This window comes from Saccopteryx bilineata, chromosome 10 (assembly GCF_036850765.1).
Source record: "Saccopteryx bilineata isolate mSacBil1 chromosome 10, mSacBil1_pri_phased_curated, whole genome shotgun sequence".
Lineage (NCBI taxonomy): Eukaryota > Metazoa > Chordata > Mammalia > Chiroptera > Emballonuridae > Saccopteryx > Saccopteryx bilineata.
The window spans coordinates 47,071,382-47,091,625 of NC_089499.1; the positions used below are offsets into that span (position 1 = coordinate 47,071,382).

The following is a 20,244-nucleotide window of genomic DNA, read 5'->3' on the forward strand; positions in this document are numbered from 1 at the left end:
AATCAGAGAGCTGGATCACCTGCTGAAGTTGTACCTTTGATTCCTGCTGTCAGTGATAACCCCATTGTCAGTTGGCTTGCCCACTCATGTTTATGTCCATGTGATTTTTTTTTTTTTAATCTTTCTGAAGCTGGAAACGGGGAGAGACAGTCAGACAGACTCCCGCATGCGCGGGACCGTGATCCACCCAGCACGCCCACCAGGGGGCAACGCTCTGCCCACCAGGGGGCGATGCTCTGCCCCTCTGGGGCGTCGCTCTGCCGCAACCAGAGCCACTCCAGTGCCTGGGGCAGAGGCCAAGGAGCCATCCCCAGCGCCCGGGCCATCTTTGCTCCAATGGAGCCTCGCTGCGGGAGGGGAAGAGAGAGACAGAGAGGAAGGAGAGGAGGAGGGGTGGAGAAGCAGATGGGTACCTCTCCTGTATGCCCTGGCCGGGAATCGAACCCGGGACTTCTGCACGCCAGGCCAACGCTCTACCACTGAGCCAACCGGCCAGGGCCCATGTGATCTTTTAATGTTCGCTAATACCAACTTTGAAAAATTTTGGGACTAACGACTGGTAATTGTTTGCCAGCCAGTCATTTGCATTCAGTAGTATTTCTTTCTCCTTCTCTTGCTCCTTTGTCCCAGCAGGTATTACTCTCTCGAGATGACAAAGCCACAGTTAGCCCTTTCTTCAGATGCTGACACTTGGTGAACAGTTGCTCTAGGTCACAAGATTTAGAAGACACAGTCTCCATCCTCCCAGATTGGATATCTTTTCATATGGATCTTCTATTCCTATGTCTTTTTAAAAAATATCTTTTGGGGAAACATTTTGGATTACAACTTGTCATCCTCGTCTATGCAAAGAAAGGAAAGCTGTTGTGCGGGGATTTTGAGGAGGTATGTCTTTTTTTTATTGCAAAAATCACATCACTTAAGCTCTCAGAGCATTGTAAAATAATGTTAAAACCTCGGCCCTGGCTGGTTGGCTCAGTGGTAGAGCGTTGGCCGGGCGTGCAGAAGTCCTGGGTTCGATTCCCGGCCAGGGCACACAGGAGAAGCGCCCATCTGCTTCTCCACCCCTCCCCCTCTCCTTCCTCTCTGTCTCTCTCTTCTCCTCCTGCAGCCAAGGCTCCATTGGAGCAAAGATGGCCCGGGCGCTGGAGATGGCTCCTTGGCCTCTGCCCCAGGCGCTATAGTGGCTCTGGTTGCAACAGAGCGATGCCCCCTGGTGGACGTGCCGGGTGGATCCCGGTCGGGCACATACGGGAATCTGACTGTCTCTCCCCGTTTCCAGCTTCAGAAAAATACAAAAAAAAAAAATAATAATAATGTTAAAACCTGAATCTTCCTCAGTAGAGCTCAGTTCTCAATTCATTTATTCCTTTCTATTATTTTCTTTTTTTCCAGCAATTGTCATACTAAATAAGAACTTTCTTGATGTGCAGAATAACAACTAATTTCTTAAATTCTTCCTAAATGTCCTTGGACTCTGGGTTAGACTTATAAGTAGCATTTGAATTCTTATTCCTCAAGTTAAAATTGTGACTTTGTTGAACTGAGTGTGTTTATTCCCATTCTGTATAGACACTGAATGGTTTGGGAAAGCTTATATCTTCTGCATAATATATGGCTATATGATTTTATAGTCTATTTCAATATCATTTGCAGGAGAAGGTATGATATTGTAGAAACCGGGAGATTTTAGTTCCAGTTTTGACATTACTGTCAGGCTTTTAGAGTTAAAGTATGTTTTCTCACATCTAAAGTGGGGTTTTTGTTTTTTGCTTTACACAGACCTCAAGGGATTGTTGAGGATCAGATGAGAAAATTTGTGTGGAAGACCATTTTGTTGATATAAAACAGCGATTTTCAACTGGTGTGCTGCAAGAATTTTTAAAACATGCAATACCTGACTATTTAGTCAAGGGCACTGACCTCTTTTCCCTTAGATTACCAAATAAAAAAATGAAAACAGCCAGCACAAGAGTCATCCCATGTGTGAATGCCCTATCTTGAACCATAAATATATATATCATATAATAGAGTTGTGTCTTAGTGGTCACGTCGCATAGTAATGTTGTGTCTGACTTATTAATTCTTGCTACCAGAAATCCTTATATACAAATATAGGTACCTGAGTTTTTAAAAAGTAAATTTTGGAGTGGTAATTATTATTATCATTTATTTATTTTGCAAATCAATCAAAATTATTTTTTTTTGTGAGATTGGCAAAATATATATTTTTTGGTGTGCTATAGCATTTTAGTTATTAATTTATGTGTGCCATGAGATGGAAAAGGTTGAAATTTCTGATATGAAGGATTGTTATTGCAGTGTGGAGAGCTATAGTCATATCTCTTCTTTTAACTCAAAGGTTCGCTTTTTTTTTTTTTTAATTTTATTTAATGATTTTTAGAGAGAGGAGAGAGAGAGAAAGGGGAAGGGGTAGAGCCAGAAGAATCAACTCATAGTAGTAATTGCTTCCTGGATGTATCTTTACTGGGTAAGCCTGGGGATTAAAACCAGTGATCTCAGCTTTCCAGGTCAATGCTTTATCCACTGACTTGTGAGACTACAAGTCAGGCTCAAAGGCTCAGTTTTTATTTTTGGAGATTTTCTGATGATACAGTACGGTCATGAATCAGGAATCAAATTTTTAAATTGCTATGCTTAATCATGGATGAACAATAGTGTTTGCCTAATTACATAGTAAGGCGCAGTATATCTTAAAAAGTAGATTTGTTGAATGTGATGTTGAGAGAAATGCCAATTTGTGTGGTAAGGAACCATTTTACAAGATCTATTGGATAATGCTTTGAAGAGAAACCTTATTTCTTTATTGTTTTATGCACTTACAAATATTGAGTGGTACTATGTTCTGGGCACTGTGGAAAAAAACTGACAAAAATCTTTTTTTATATATTAAATGGGGAGATAGACAAGATAAACAAATAAAAATGCCATTTTTAACCTATGATATCAAGTTCTAATGAGAAAAATAAAAGCAGGAAAGAGGAATAGGGAATATTGAGGGAGGGACTGAGTATTCATAGATGGCTTCAGATAAGTTGACAGTTCAATAAAGGCTTGAAAGACGTGAGAGGATATACAAGAAGAGCATTCTAGCCATAGCAAATGGCAAGGGCAGATGTCCTGAGACAGAAGCTTTCCTGAGGAATGGCAAGTGTTGGGGAGGGTGGGTGCTTGTATTGTAGTGCCTGATGCAAATACTTTTCAAACTTTAATAATGTGCACATGATTTACCTAGGGTGTTTTGTTTTTGTTTTTGGTGTTTTTTTTTTTTTGTGACAGAGAGAGGGACAGACAGGAAGGGAGAGAGATGAGAAGCATCAATTCTTTGTTGCAGCACCTTAGTTGTTCATCGATTGCTTTCTCATATGTGCCTTGGGGGGGGGGTACAGCAGAGCAAGTGACCCCTTGCTCAAGCCAGCGACCTTGGGCTCAAGGTGGTGGGCCTTGTTCAAACCAGATGAGACCGTGCTTAAGTTGGAGACCTTGGGTTTCGAACCTGGGTCCTTTGCGCCCCAGGCTGACACTCTATGCACTGCGCCACCATCTGGTCAGGCTTAGGGTGTTCTTGTTAAAATTCCGATTGTGATTTTGTAGGTCTGAGGTGGGGCTCATTTCTAATAATCTACCGGTTGCTGGTGGTTCTGTTGGTCCTTTGCAGGACTTTAGCTTTTACGTTGAGTGAAATGGAAAGTGTTTGGAGGGTTTTGGGCAGTGGTATTATATGATCTGATTTCCGTTTTAACAGTGTATCTGGCTGCAGTGTTGGTAATAGACTGGTGATGGATAGGGCAAATGCAAAAGCAGAAATAGCAGTTAGGAGGCTGTTGCTGTAACCCAAAAGAGAGATGACAGTTTGCACTAGGGGTAGCAGCGAATATGGTGACACATGGTTTGATTCTGAATATATTTTTCAAGAAAAAGCGACTGACTTTGCTGATAGATAGGATATGTACTGGGAAAGAAAAGAAGAGTTAAAGACGCCGGGATTTTGCTTTGAGTTCGTAGAAATATGCCATTGCCATTTATTGATATGGGGAAACCTGAAAGAAGAACCAAGTGTGGAGAGAAAGAGCTCAGTTTTTGACATACTACATTATAGTTGCCTATTAGGCTTAGTAGAGGTGTTGCATAGGTAGTTGGGTTTATGAATCTGGAATTTAGGAGGAAGGATTTGCTGGAGGAGTACCTCTTGATGTTGTCAGGTAGATTGTATTTAAAGTCAGGAGCTTTAAATGATAAGATCACTAATGGAGTGAGTAAAAACAAGAAAGAAATTGAAGAACTTAGTTAACTCTGGAGTGTATCAGAATTTAGAGGTCTTAATATTTTTTTTCAACTGATCATCTCTTAAGACAAGTCTTTCAAGAGCATAATTGAGGATATGTTATCCTCAAGGATTGTTAGAGAGTTTATAATTTTATACAAATAATAAAAAGTTGCCTGACCAGGCGGTGGTGCAGTGGATAGAGTGTCAGACTGGGATGCAGAGGACCCAGGTTCGAGACCCCGAGACCGCCAGCTTGAGCGTGAGCTCATCTGGTTTGAGCAAAAAGCTCACCAGGTTGGACCCAAGGTTGCTGGCCCGAGCAAGGGGTTACTCGGTCTGCTGAAGGCCCATGGTCAGGGCACATATGAGAAAGCAGTCAATGAGCAACTAAGGTGTCGCAACGAAAAACTAATGATTGATGGTTCTCATCTCTCTCCATTTCTGTCTGTCTGTCCCTGTCTATCCCTCTCTCTGACTCTCTCTCTGTCTCTGTTAAAAAAATAAAAAAAAGTAAAACTTGCTATAAGGTCAATTAAGTTTGTAAATATGATATATAGGTTTGTTCGCTTATAGTTTGCAGTGGGTGTGGGGGGCAGGCTGTAAGCAGGCAGGGTCATTATACCTGAAGGCTTAGTTTTAAGACAGTCTTTCCCACCCTAAGTGACTTTGTATCAGAGACTTCCTTGTTTGTATATTGGATTAAAGGTTTTGATTTCTACACTATAAAATGGGGCAGACTAGGAGCTTGCATTAGAGGAGAGAGCAGAGAAAGGCCACATGGAGGAGAAGAGAAGCAGCCAAGATGGTGGAGTGCTGAAGAAGAAGCCAGTTTGTGCAGAGTTTGTGCAGAGAGAAGGAGGTGGGGAACAGAGGTGAATAAGGCTGGTGAGGTAGAAATTTTGATTTTAGGGAACTCGGATGAGTTAGTGGCTTTGGGAGCCTTGAATAGAAAGGGAAGTGTTTTCCCACTGTGTGTATTTCTTGCCTGCTGGGTGCAAGCTAAGATTAAAATTAATGGCCCACCAGTTCTTGACTCCGTTGTTTCATTACCGTCTGTTGGAATCAAATGCAAACCTGCATGGGCCAGGCGGCTGTCATGGTGCTGTGGCTACTGGCTTTACAGGTAGAAGGCAGGAATATGTTAAAACTAAGGTTTAGTTCTGCTGCTTATCATATGTAGTGGGAAATTTAATGACATTTAATTTTCACATCTGCTATTGGGGGGTGGTATATACATTTTAGAGTTGTATACACTAGAAATAATTTATCCTAATAAGCTCAATGCCTGGCACAAAGATGGAACATAGATGGTGTAAGGCCAGTAGCTGTGGCCACCATCACAGCTGCCTGGCCCATGCGGGTTCGCATTTGATTCAAATGGTAATGAAACAACGGAGCCAAGAACTGGTAGGCCATTACCTTTAATCCTAGCTCGCACCCAGCAGGTGAGCAAATACACACAGTGGGAAAACACTTCCCTTTCCATTCAGGGCTCCCAAAGCCACTGACTTATCCAAGTTTTCCTAGAATCAAAGGTTTCTACTTCACCAGCCTTCTCTTCGCATAAACTCTGCACAAACTGGCTTCTCCTTCCATTATCTTGGCTGCCTCTCCTCTGCAATGCTAATGGCAGGAACCAAGAGAGCAAGAGCCCCTCCACCTTCATTTTAGAGTAGAAAATTAAAGCCTTTAAGCCAATATACAAATAAGGAAGTCTCTGATACAAAGCCACTTATCTGAGGCATAAATGGGATTCCTCATAAGAGTGCACGACCCCACATGCAATAGTCAAGGGTGTGGGGAAAACCTTAGTTTTGAGAAGATCTTAGTATTAGAAGGATGGGAAAGGCTTAGTCTTAAAACCAAGTCTTAGCCTATAAGGACCTTGCCAGCCTACAGCCTGTCTCCCACACCCAAAGCGAGCAAACATATATCATATTCACAAACTTATTTGACCAACATTTGACTAACAGATGGCATAATGTTAATGCAAATTATTAGTAACTATTCTAAAAACATTGCTTAAATTTTTGGGTCTTTATACATGTGTGGCAAGGTAAACTGGGAGATTATATCAGCAAACCTTTTTGTATGTCCAAGCTTTACAAATATGGGCTAGGAATTAACTACTGGTGTGTGTGTGTTTCATTCACACCACAACCAATTGTCCCAATTCTGTAACACCAGCTGAGTGTCCAACAGTTCAATTCAATTCTGACTTTACATGCTGTCAGATCCTGCAAGTTAAAGGACTTAGTTCCACAAGATTGCCCCCATTGTAGATGCTAGTTGCATGTCCTGGGCCACCTGTACTTTGCAACAAATTCTAGCTTTGATATGAATTCTATCCCCTCCTTAGTTTTGATAATTCCTTGGGATGACCCATAAAACTTTGGAGAAACACTTTACTTATGTTTACAGATTTATTTTAAAGGCTACAACTTAGAAACAGCCAAATAAATGTAAGAGATGCATAGGGCAAAGTATAGGAGCTTTCATTCCCTCTTTGGGCTCACCACTCTCCAGTACCTCATATTGCTCTCTGAATTCCTTTGTTTAGGGGGAGGTTCTGTTACTTAGGAATGATTGGTTAAATCAGTGGTAACAGTCATTAATGAACTCAGTCTCCAGCCCATTTCTCCTTTCACAAATTGGAGGCAGGGCAGAAAAGTTCCAACCTTCTACTTACGAGCTTGGTTTCTCTGGCAACCAGATCCCGTTCTGAAGCTGTCTTGGAGCCCACCAACAGTTACCTTACTAGTATAGACTCAGGTGTGGTTGAAGGATTTCTTATGAATAACAAAAGAGATTTATCCTTGAGGAAATTCCAAGGGTTTTGGGAGCTCAGTACCAGAAACTAGGGACAAAATCCAAATATATGTTTCTTACCATACCACACTACTATTAAAACTAGAGCAGAGAGCTGAGTTCAGAACATCAGTGTTGAATTCCCTCTAGGTAATTGATATGTTTCTTTATTGGGCCACAGTGCCACGGTTTTGATTCTTGGTAATGTAAATAATATTTGTTTTGAAATCCTTAGATGAAAGGTGCCATTGAAACAGCTAAAGGCCATATTCTTGAGGGGTATCAAATTTCAGTATTGTTTCTTTTTCTGCGTAGACTTTTGTCCTCAGATGACTGTACTTTAATCCTCTCACAGATCTAATTCTTTAGTGTGATGTAACAAAAACAGATCATTTTCCCAACAGGGTTGGTCTCATTTTTCTTAAAACTATTGGGTCATGAAATTTGGATAGAGTTGTCTTTTGATGATCTTCTTCTTTTTAGTGGTAAACAATAACATGTACTTTTTTTTTTTTTTTTTTTTTTGTATTTTTCTGAAGCTGGAAACGAGGAGAGACAGACTCCCGCATGCACCCGACAGGGATCCACCCGGCACGCCCACCAGGCCAACGCTCTGCCCACCAGGGGGCGATGCTCTGCCCCTCCGGGGCGTCGCTCTGCCACGACCAGAGCCACACTAGCGCCTGGGGCAGAGGCCAAGGAGCCATCCCCAGCGCCCAGGCCATCTTTGCTCCAATGGAGCCTTGGCTGGGGGAGGGGAAGAGAGAGACAGAGAGGAAGGGGGGGGTGGAGAAGCAAATGGGCGCTTCTCCTATGTGCCCTGGCCGGGAATCGAACCGGGGTCCCCCGCACGCCAGGCCGACGCTCTACCACTGAGCCAACCGGCCAGGGCCACATGTACATTTTTATAGCCAGAACAGAAAGGTTTGGAAATTCAGATTCTTTCCTACTCTGCCTGCTTATTTTGACATGTTTGTTAATGTAAATTTCAAATTAATTTTTAAAGTGTTTTGAGCATCCATAGGAAGTATTATGATACGCAATAGTGGGCAGTGATCTAACATGCCTAGTGCTCAATAGATAACTGTTGCTTTTTTGTTGGGCAAATGAGTTTGTTTAATATGTCTTTTCTGGTTTTGCCCAAGTGATAATGTTAAATACCTTCATGCTTGGGAAGGGGCTTGGTTATGCTAATGTGTGCTGGAGGAGGGGTTGTTCCCGGGGAAAAAGTTTTTTTTGTTTTTTTTTACAGGAACAGAGAGAGAAGCAGAGAGAGGGATAGACAGGAACGCAGAGAGATGAGAAGCATCAATCATCAGGGTTTTTTTTTTGGTTTTTTTTGTATTTTTCTGAAACTGGAAACGGAGAGAGACAGTCAGACTCCCGCATGCGCCCGACCGGGATCCACCCGGCACGCCCACCAGGGGCGATGCTCTGCCTCTCCGGGGTGTCGCTCTGCAGAGACCAGAGCCACTCTAGCACCTGGGGCAGAGGCCAAGGAGCCATCCCCAGCGCCCGGGCCATCTTTGCTCCAATAGAGCCTTGGGTGCAGGAGGGGAAGAGAGAGACAGAGAGGAAGGAGGGGGGGTGGGGGTGGAGAAGCAAATGGGCACTTCTCCTATGTGCCCTGGCCGGGAATCGAACCCGGGTCCCCCGCACGCCAGGCCGACACTCTACCGCTGAGCCAACCGGCCAGGGCCAATCATCAGTTTTTCATTGCGACACCTTAGTTGTTCATTGATTGCTTTCTTTTAAAAAAAAAATTTTTTTAACCTTTTGATATTTTTAATGTGATTTTTTTTAATTTAATTTTTTTTACAGGGACAGTGAGAGAGTCAGAGAGGGATAGACAGAGACAGACAGGAACGAAGAGAGATGAGAAGCATCAATCATCAGTTTTTCATTGTGGCACCTTAGTTGTTTATTGATTGCTTTCTCATATGTGCCTTGACCGTGGGGGCTACAGCAGACCGAGTAAACCCTTGCCAGAGCCAGAGCCAGGGTCCAAGCTGGTGAGCTTTGCTCAAGCCGGATGAGCTGCACTCAAGCTGGCAACCTCAGGGTCTCGAACCTGGGTCCTTCCACATCCCAGTTCTACGCTCTGTCCACTGTGCCACTGCCTGGTCAGGCCCCGGGGAAAAGTTTTAAAAAGAGCTAAGAGGCCATATTGTAGAAGGAGGAGACCACATTGTTCCAGGGAAGAGAGGGCATGTAGTTGGAGGGGAGGAGGCAGCCAAAATGGAGGTATGTAGAGGGGACTGAATGAGGCTGGTGGGCCTTTGATTCTAGAAAAAACCGGAAAGCTTCTCCTGGTTGTGGAACAGGAGAACATATGAGTAGACGCAAGTGCTGTTGTGAAATAATCCACTCTCTGGCTTCAGTTATTTGCTTGGTCACATGTTCTTTGTTTTATTCTGGTAGAGTTACCTTAGATTTTTCTGTTCATACTAGGTTGGGATCAGATACTTAGCAACAAGCACTTTTCTTAGCACCCACTCAAAGAGGATGGAGTTGGAGCTTCATGGAATGACTGATCATTTTTCCAGTCATACGTATCCCTAAATGGTATCATGTACAATATATAGTTCAGGTTCAGAAAAATATGATTTAAGCAGTGTTGTTTTTTTTAATTGTTTTCTTGAGATAGGTTTATAAAAATCTGGCCACTTGATCAAACTTTTTCAAAATGTTCATATATTTTCCCCATATTTTAGTATGTCGTTTTTTGTTTTTTTTCTTTACAGGGACAGAGAGAGAGAGAGTCAGAGAGAGGGATAGATAGGGACAGACAGACAGGAACGGAGAGAGATGAGAAGCATCAATCATCAGTTTTTCGTTGCGACACCTTAGTTGTTCGTTGATTGCTTTCTCATATGTGCCTTGACCACTGGCCTTCAGCAGACCAAGTAACCCCTTGCTTGAGCCAGCGACCTTGGGTCTAAGCTGCTGAGCATTTTTTATTTTGCTCAAGCCAGACGAGCCTGCGCTCAAGCTGGAGACCTTGGGGTCTCGAACCTGGGTCCTTGGCATCCCAGTCCAATGCTCTATTCACTGCGCCACCGCCTGGTCAGGTTATATGTCATGTTTTGACAATGAATGTAAGTATATTGAAGAAAGGTAGTGTTTTGATTGTCAAATAAATTTCTAATCTGATTTTATTTAGAGTTTTATTTTATTTATTTATTTTTTTAAGAGAGAGGGACAGACAGGAAGGGAGAGAAATGAGAATCATTAATTCTTTGTTACAGCACCTTAGTTGGTCACTGATTGTTTTCTCATATGTGCCTTGATGGGGGACTCCAGTAGAGCGAGTGACCCCTTGCTCAGCCAGCAACCTTGAGCTCAAGCCTGAGACCTTGGCCTTCAAGGCAACAACCTTTGGACTCAAGCTAGCAACCATGGGGTCACATCTAGGATTTTATGCTCAAGCCAGCGACCCTGTGCTCAAGCCGGTGACCTCAGGGTTTCAAACCTGGGTCTTCTGCGTCCTAGTCCGATGCTCTATCCACTGCGCCACCACCTTGGTCAGGCTATTTAGAGTTTTCTTAATTTATTACTGTACCTAGAGAATTTGCATTGCTCTTTCAAGTAGTCTGATGTAACAATTGCCTTTTTCTTTTTTTGAAGGGGAGGTTGAGAGACTACTGAATGATCCCTGACCCAGAACCACCCAGTCAGTGCTTGAGTACCAAGCTATTTTAGCACCTAAGGCGAGCCATTCGCTGGGTGATGGGGGAGAAGGTGGGAGAGAAAAGCAGATGGTCACTTCTGCTGTGTGCCCTGACTGGGAATAAACCTGGGATTGAACCTGGAATGTCCATATGCTGGCCTGATGCTCTTACCTACTGAGCCAGTGGTCAGGGCCACAATTGCCTTTTTTTCTTTTCCAGTGTTTTAGTAATTAGGCTTTTCTTTCTTTTTTGTTTTATTTTTTATTTATTTTTTATTTTTTAAGATTTACTGATTTTTTTTTTTGTATTTTTTTGTATTTTTCTGAAGCTGGAAATGGGGAGGCAGTCAGACAGACTCCCGCATGCGCCTGACCGGGATCCACCCGGCACGCCCACCAGGGGGCGATGCTCTGCCCATCCGGGGCATCGCTCTGTCACGACCAGAGCCACTCTAGCACCCGGGGCAGAGGCCAAGGAGCCATCCCCAGCACCCAGGCCATCTTTTGCTCCAATGGAGCCTTGGCTGCGGGAGGGGAAGAGAGAGACAGAGAGGAAGGAGAGGGGGAGGGACGGAGAAGCAGATGGGCGCCTCTCCTGTGTGCCCTGGCCGGGAATCGAACCCAGGACTTCCGCACTCCAGGCTGACACTCTACCACTGAGCCAACCGGCCAGGGCAGGCTTTTCTTTCTTGTGGTCCTGAAATGAGATGATTGACTTGACCATTTAAAAATTAAATCAATTAGACCTGGCGCCTGAACAGGCTGTGGCGCACTGCATAGAGTGTCGGACTGGGATGCTGAGGACTCAGGTTCGAGACCTTGAGGTCGCCAGCTTGAGCAGGGGCTCATCTGGTTTGAACAAAAGCTCACCAGCTTGACCCAAGGTTGCTGGCTCAAGCAAGGGGTTACTCGGTCTGCTGAAGGCCTGGTCAAGGCTCATATGAGAAAGCAATCAATGAACAACTAAGATGTTACAATGTGCAGTGAAAAAACTAATGATTGATGCTTCTCATCTCTCCGTTCTTGTCTGTCTGTTCCTGTCTATCCCTCTCTCTGACTCTCTCTGTCTCTGTAAAAAAAAAAAAAAATTAGACCTGGCTTGATAGCTTGGTTGGTTAGAGCATCATCCCAAAGTGCAGAGGTTGCTGGTTCAGTCCCTGGTCAGGGCACATACAAAAACAGATATTTCTCTTTCTCTTTTCCTCTGTTCCTCTCCCTCTAAAATCAATAAAATAAACTTTAAAAATGTTTACAAGGCCCTGGCTGGTTGGCTCAGCGGTAGAGCGTCGGCCTGGCGTGCGGAGGACCCGGGTTCAATTCCCGGCCAGGGCACATAGGAGAAGCGCCCATTTGCTTCTCCACCCCCACCCCCCCCTCCTTCCTCTCTGTCTCTCTCTTCCCCTCCCGCAGCCAAGGCTCCATTGGAGCAAAGATGGCCCGGGCGCTGGGGATGGCTCCTTGGCCTCTGCCCCAGGTGCTAGAGTGGCTCTGGTCTCAGCAGAGCGACGCCCCGGAGGGGCAGAGCATCGCCCCTGGTGGGCGTGCTGGGTGGATCCCGGTCGGGCGCATGCGGGAGTCTGTCTGACTGTCTCTCCCCGTTTCCAGCTTCAGAAAAATAAAAAATAAATAAAAATAAAAAGTTTACGATGTCACTGTTTATGACCGCTCAATTTTTCTAGGTGGTCAAATATTTGCTAGTAAAGACAAAATAATATATATTTTTTTCTGGTAAATAGCATTGTGGAAGCAAAGGAGGTTTAAGATTCACACCTAGCATTGAGTTAGTATTTATTGGATGCCAGCTGTATGCTCATTGTTGTTGTGGACTTTGATATGACATCTCTCTTCAGTAAGCTTACTTTCCAACATAGAGGAAAACAGCTGACTTTTGAAGGCCACTCAGTTTGTATTGTGGAAATTCAAAGAAGGGAGACAGTAGGGGAGTACTGAAGTGGTTAGAGGATTTGATCTGTGCCCTCTATTCAGATAAATGTTGGAAAAGGGTAACATTGCATGTGTGAAGAATAACATGAATGAAAGCATGGAGACAAATTAATCTTATATTGTGTGTTTCTGCATTTATGAGACTAGCCTAATCCATTTGTTGACATAAGGTCAGTTTAAGATACAAAGGATGGATTTCAAAAGGTAGAGTTGAAACAAAATGGGGCGATTGCCCCCCCTTCCCAATTCATTCTACCTATGATATAGTACTATATTAAAATACATGTTTTATCAAAAGTATTTAAAGTTTCAAACAGAAACGTTAAAAGAGTCAGTAGAATATGGCAAACTATGATAGCTTTTCAGTGGACAATATTGAATAAAACCAGTATATAAAATTTTTTATGTTTATGGTAAATAATGCAGTGTATTGATTTCTGATCTTTCCTGGATCTGTGAGCCCAAAATTCTGTCTGTAGCAAATAGTGAAAATAAAACTGTGTGGGCCTTTGTATCCTATTAGAAAGCAAATGGGAAATGACTCTAAAGCATAAAGTGTATATATATTTATTTTATAATGTAAGTTTAAAAATCAGTGGGGCAAAGATCAGGTTAGGCTGGGCATCAGGGCACCAGAATAGTGGGTGCATTTCTTTTTTTTTTTTTTCTACAGAGACAGCGAGAGTCAGAGAGAGGGATAGACAGGGACAGACAGGAACGCAGAGAGATGAGAAGCATCAATCATCAGTTTTTTTGTTACGACACCTTAGTTGTTCATTGATTGCTTTCTCATGTGCCTTGACCATGGACCTTCAGCAGACTGAGTAACCCCTTGCTCGAGCCAGCGACCTTGGGTCCAAGCTGGTGAGCTTTGCTCAAACCAGATGAGCCTGCGCTCAAGCTGGCAACCTCAGGGTCTCGAACCTGGGTCCTCCGCATCTCAGTTCGACACTCTATCCACTACGCCACCTACTGGTCAGGCGGGTGCATTTCATTTTGATCTTCATATCTTATTCTGCTGTTGATTGAGACAATGAGAGTCCATAAACTATGGTGTGCGGTATCTCTAATCTCTGATATAAGCTTCATATAAGTGACTCCCAAAGATGCATCTTCAGCCTGGACTCCCTACTGGTTCTTTTTATTTTTTGTGACAGAGAGAGAGAGACAGAGACAGAGAGAGGGACAGACAGGAAGGGAGATGAGAAGCATCAATTTTTTGTTGTGGCTCTTTTGTCTCCTTAGTTGTTCATTGATTGCTTTCTCATATGTGCCTTGGGGTGAAGGGGACTCTAGCTGAGTGAGTGACCCCTTGCTCAAGCCAGTGACCTTGGGCTCAAGCCAGCGAACTTGGGCTTCAAGCCAGCGATCCTGCGCTCAAGCCAGTGACCCTGTGCTCAAGCCAGGTGAGCCGCACTCAAGCCAGTGACCTCAGGGTTTCAAACCTGGGTTTGCTGCATCCCAGTCTGACGCTCATCCACTGCGCCACCTCCTAGTCAGATCCTACTGGTGTTTTTTTTTTGGTGTTTTTTTTTTCTGAAGTTGGAAACAGGGAGGCAGTCAGACAGACTCCCGCGTACGCCCGGCCGGGATCCACCTGGCATGCCCACCAGGGGGTGATGCTCTGCCCATCTGGGGCATTGCTCTGTTGCAACCAGAGCCATTCTAGCGCCTGAGGCAGAGGCCATGGAGCCATCCTCAGTGCCTGGGCCAACTTTTTTGCTCCAATGGAGCCTTGGCTACGGGAGGGGAAGAGAGAGACAGAGAGGAAGGAGAGGGGGAAGGGGTGGAGAAGCAGATGGGCGCTTCTCCTGTGTGCCCTGGCCAGGAATCAAACCTTGGACTCCTGCATGCCAGGCCGACGCTCTACCACTGAGCCAACCGGCCAGGGCCTCCTACTGGTTCTTGAAACTTAATGTCTTCCACCAAATTCTTTAGCATTTTGCCATGATCTCTTTTTTTTTTTTTTTTTTTCCTGAAGCTGGAAACGGGGAGAGACAGTCAGACAGACTCCCGCATGCGCCCGACCGGGATCCACCCGGCACACCCACCAGGGGCTACGCTCTGCCCACCAGGGGGCGATGCTCTGCCCCTCCTGGGCGTCGCTCTGCCGCGACCAGAGCCACTCTAGCGCCTGGGGCAGAGGCCAAGGAGCCATCCCCAGCGCCTGGCCATCTCTGCTCCAATGGAGCCTTGGCTGCGGGAGGGGAAGAGAGAGACAGAGAGGAAGGAGGGGGTGGGGGTGGAGAAGCAAATGGGCGCTTCTCCTATGTGCCCTGGCCGGGAATTGAACCCGGGTTCCCCGCAAGCCAGGCTGACGCTCTACCGCTGAGCCAACCGGCCAGGGCCTCCTACTGGTTCTTGAAACTTAATGTCTTCCACCAAATTCTTTAGCATTTTGCCATGATCTCTTTGCATTTCCACATAACTATTCTTACTCTAGTTTTATTTGATTAATGGCTTATCATTTACTTAGCTAACCTGTCAATGAAACTTGGGGTTATCTTTGATATTTTATATTCCTGGCCTTTATGTTGATCAGCAAATATATATTTTACTCCTGATATTTTTTTATTGAGCCTTTAGGATGTTATTCTTCACTCTTTCATTTATTCTGACACATTTATTAAACCCATAGTATGTGCCAGGTACTGTACAAGGTATTAGAGATATAATGGTAAATAAGATAAATTTCCTGTCCTTGTAGAGTTTATGTCTAAGCTTTCATTATTTCCACTGCCTCCCCTCTTTGTTATTGTGATAACCTCTCTTATTTTTTCTGGTTATAATTATAATACACACTTAATTTAAGAAGTGCAAGGATTATTGTATCATCTGTGTTAAATGTATAACACTGAAAGTGGGAGACATCCAAGTTTTTTATCTACCAGATACCACCGATAAAAAGTTTTGATATTATTTTTCTAGATTTTTTAAAAACATAGCTAAAACTTTCTAACACATCACTTAGCCTTTACTTCTTTTTCTATTACAAATGCTACCAGACATATCCTGAGCACTAAAAACACTTTATAGGTGCATATGTAAAATGAGAGATCACTATTACAAATCATCCTTAAGGTCTTGTCATTTCTTAATTTTTAATTTTTCAGTATGCATTGAAGCTGTTAATGGTTTGCTGAGATATGGAGAATGGTTTATAGAAAGTGTAATTTAGGCCTTGGCTGATGACTCAGTGGATAGAGCATCAGCCTGGCGCATGGATGTCCTGGGTTCTATTCCTGGTCAGGGCTCACAGGAGAAGTGACCATCCGCTTCTCTCCTCCTCTGTCTCTTCCTTCTCTCTCTCTTCTCCTCCCACAGCCAGTGACTTGATTGGTTTGACCATTGGCCCCAGGCGCTGAGGATAGCTCAGTGGAGTGCATCAGCCTTAGGTACTAAAAGTAGTTTGGTACTTAGCTTTGGCCTCAGATGGGGTTGCTGGGTGGATCCCTGATGGGGTGCATGCAGGAATCTGTCTCACGATCTCCCCTCCTCTTACTTAAAAAAAAAAAAGGAAGTGTTGTTTAGCATTGTAAAACTTGTCCTCATTTAGACAGGCAGCTGATAGTTGGGAGATTTAAGTTTCAGTTATTTTACTTGTGAGTCATGTGACCTTCAATGTGTCACTTTAGTCTCATATTTCTCATCTATAAAATTTAAAATAATAGCAAGGACCTCATAGAATTGTTGTGAGGATCAAATGAGATGCTGTATTAAGAATTACTTTGAAGTAACCTGTTGGCCAACCTGGATTTCAGTAACTCCTTCAAGGACCCATCAGTTCACCAGTCACACAGGTGACAAAGTTCCACCAGGACTTGATGAATACAGTCCATTTCAGATTCTGGAACACCTCTACCAGGCAATGTGAAAATGCCTAGTGTACCCAATATGCAACCAGCAATTGTGAAACCAACAGAGAAACATCCAGTTTATATACAGTTTGCAAAGTAACATGTCTTGGCCCAAGCTGAACTTCTTAAGTGCCAGGGAGAACTAGAAAGAAAAGCAGCAGAATTAGATAATTGAGAATGACGAGAAATGTAAAACCCCAGTCAACATGTTAGGAAAAGTAATTGGTCACCTCTTCCTTGCAGTTTTCCTGTGAGACCTTGTTTATATCAGGATTTTTGTGTAGACATTTTTGTAGAATTATAGAAGACAGTAAAAACTGTGGAGGTCTTTGGATGTTCCATGCTGTAACAGTGTTTCTAAATATCTTCGGATGCTTGGCTTGTTTTTGTGTTGATCCTACAAAAGGGGTTGATTTTTGGACTGAGTGTCCTGTGGCTCTTGCTTTTTATTTCTTGTTCATTTGTCTGTTGGTACAGACCACTTTATGGAGCTTTTAGGTAAAATGAGTATACTTTAAAATATGCTCTTTGAAACTTGTGAAATAAATACTTTGTAGTACACCTTAATGAGAAAATTAACACATTTTCACTTATTATTTTTTGTGACAGAAACAGAGAGATGGACAAAGAGAGGGTCAGATAGGGACAGACAGGAATGGAGAGAGATGAGAAGCATCAATCTTTCATTGCAGCTCCTTAGTTGTTCATTGATTGCTTTCTCATATGTGCCTTGACCAGGGGGCTACAGCAGAGCGAGGGACCCTTTGCTTAAGCCAGCGTGACCTTGAGCTTAAGCCAGAGGCCTTGGGCTTCAAGCCAGTGACCTTTGGGCTCAAGCCAATGACCATGGGGTTATGTCTATGATCTCATGCTTATTTATGCCAGCGACCCCGGGCTCAAGCTGGTGAGCCTGCGCTCAAGCCAGCGACCTTGGGGTTTCAAACCTGGGTCCTCTGCATCCCAGTATGACACTCTGTCCACTGCGCCATCGTCGGGTCAGGCAACAATTTTCTTTGTTTTGTTTTGTGATAGAAGGACGGATAGGGACAGACAGAAAGGGAAAGAGATGAGAAGCATCAATTCTTCATTGCAGCACCTTAGTTCATTGACTGCTTTCTCATATGTTCCTTGAATGGGGGGCTACAGCAGAGTGAATGACCCCTTGCTCAATCAATCCAACAACGTTGGACTCAAGCCAGCGAACTTGGGCATCAAGCCAGCAACCTATGGGTTCATGCCAGTGACCATGGGATCATGTCTGATTCCATACTCAAGCCTGCAACCCCACACTCAAGTGGGCGACCTTGGGGCTTTGAACCTGGGTCCTCCGCATCCCAGTCTGACAGTCTGTCCATTGCACCACTGCCTGGTCAGGCTTGACTTTGTTTTTTAATATCCACTATCAATGTGCCATCCTTCACTGTGACACTCTTCTTTTCAGAGTTCCTATATGAATATCTTGATGATTCAGAGACAGAAGTACCTCATCTATATGTTTTGTCTTACTAGCTACTACTAATATAGTGAATCAGCTAATTGGAAAGTTAGACAATTTAACTGGAGACAGGGTTAAAACTCAAAAGTCCAAGGGCAGTTATGTTTATTGGATAAATTAAAAAGCATTGTTTTATTTTGGGAACATACCTCCACCCCTGTATTTATCCCTGTCCTCCGGAAACCAGTGATTAGGTCTCCATTTCTAGTTTTCATTTTGAGGATGCTATGTAAATGGAATTGTGTAATACATAACCTTTTGAGATTAGCTAAGTATAATGCCCTTCAGATCTGTCCACATTGTTACATGTATTAATATCAGTAGTTCCTTTTTATTGCTGGGTTAGTATTCCATGCTATGGATGTACTAGAGTTTCTTTAAACATTCGCCTATTGAGGAACATAATGTGTTTCCAGTTTCGAGTATTATCAGTGATTCTTCTATGGATATTTGTGTACAGGTTTTTATGAGAACATGTTTTTATTTCTCTGCATAAATGCCAAGGAGTATAATTGCTGGGATGGATAGTAACTAACTGTATGTTTAATTTTATCAGAAACTGCCAAACTTTCCCATAATGGCTGTACTATTTTACATTCCTATCAGCAACGTAATGAAACCACTAATTTTTTTTTCTTTGCTTGTTCATTCTTTTGGTATTATATAAGTGGTGGTAGATAACAAAATTTAAAGAAAATTTTGTGTGAGCCTGACCAGGCAGTGGTGCAGTGGATAGAGCATCGGACTGGGATGCAGAAAGATCCAGGTTCGAGACCCTGAGGTCGCCAGCTTGAGCATGGGCTCATCTGGTTTGAGCAAAGCTCACTGGCTTGGGCCCAAGGTCACTGGCTCGAGCAAGGGGTTACTACCCCATCTGCTGAAGGCCTGCGGTCAAGGCACATATGAGAAAGCAATCGAACAACTAAGGTGTCACAACGAAAAACTGATGATTGATGCTTCTCATCTCTCTCTATTCCTGTCTGTCTGTCTCTATATATCCCTCTTTCTGACTCTCTCTCTCTCTCTCTGTAAAACAAAACAAAACAAAAAACTTGTGTGAGAAAACTCATAAAACAAGAGGTTTGTGCAGTGATGGTTATTTTAGCAGAATATACAGTTTCCCTCAGGAGAATATAATTGTTATAGATTGTTTGGTTTGGCAGGATTTGTTGACCTTGTTCAAAGAGATTATTAACTTTGATGAATGAAGTGTATTTGTTAGTAAATTTCACGCTAAATGATTTAGCCATTTTGGAGTCTGAAAAACCAATGTTTCTTTCTCTTTCTCATAATTTCTATAGAAATGTTTAGTTTTTCCTAAAATGATAATAATTTCTGATAATACAGTCTGTTTATGAGGATATCTTATATTTGCCTTTTTATTTTGTCATGAATTATAATACCTGCTGTTTTTTTTTAATTTTTATTTTATTTTATTTTTTTACAGAGACAGAGAGAGAGTCAGAGTGAGGGATAGACAGGGACAGACAGACAGGAACGGAGAGATGAGAAGCATGAATCATTAGTTTTTCGTTGTGCATTGTGACACCTTAGTTGTTCATTGATTGCTTTCTCATATGTGCCTTTACCATGGGCCTTCAGCAGACCGAGTAACCCCTTGCTTGAGCCAGCGACCTTGGGTCCAAGCTGGTGAATTTTTGCTCAAACCAGATGAGCCCATGTTCAAGCTGGCAACCTCGGGGTCTTGAACCTGGGTCTTCCGCATCCCAGTCCGACGCTCTATCCACTGTGCCACCACCTGGTCAGGCAATACCTGCTGTTTTTATGACTTAGAATTGTTGAAACACCATTGAGAACTGTTTGCTTACCATCAAAATAGGCAATTCCCTTAAGCAACCATATCCATACCCAGGCTTTACTCAGTTACTGTGAAAGAGCATGTTTTTTGTTTGTTTTTTAAGGCCAAGGAAGCTATCCAAGAATTTTGTGAAAAAGGCTGAGACTTGACCTTAGTAGAGTGTATAGGGAAGATGTCTTTCTTGTTTTGTGTGGTGAAAAGTGGTTTTTCATCCAAATATTGCCCTGATTTTTTTTTTTACCATTGAACTTTTTTATTAAAAATGTATAGCGATTTTAACCTTTTCAAATGTTATTTTTGGTACACTTTTATTTTCAGTATTATCTTGAGATAAGTTGAGTAAGAGATTTAGATTTCAGGACA

At 43.1% G+C, this 20,244-nt stretch overlaps 1 protein-coding gene and 2 pseudogenes across 1 annotated transcript in view; all 3 read left to right on the plus strand.

Annotated features, from left to right (window-relative positions):
- TMCC1 (transmembrane and coiled-coil domain family 1) overlaps positions 1–20,244 on the plus strand; it is a 248,599-nt gene that overhangs the window by 15,069 nt on the left and 213,286 nt on the right. The window lies entirely within an intron of this gene.
- LOC136314595 (large ribosomal subunit protein uL3-like) overlaps positions 767–20,244 on the plus strand; it is a 58,148-nt pseudogene continuing 38,670 nt past the window's right edge.
- On the plus strand, positions 12,901–17,069 carry LOC136314546 (secretory carrier-associated membrane protein 1 pseudogene; annotated as a pseudogene).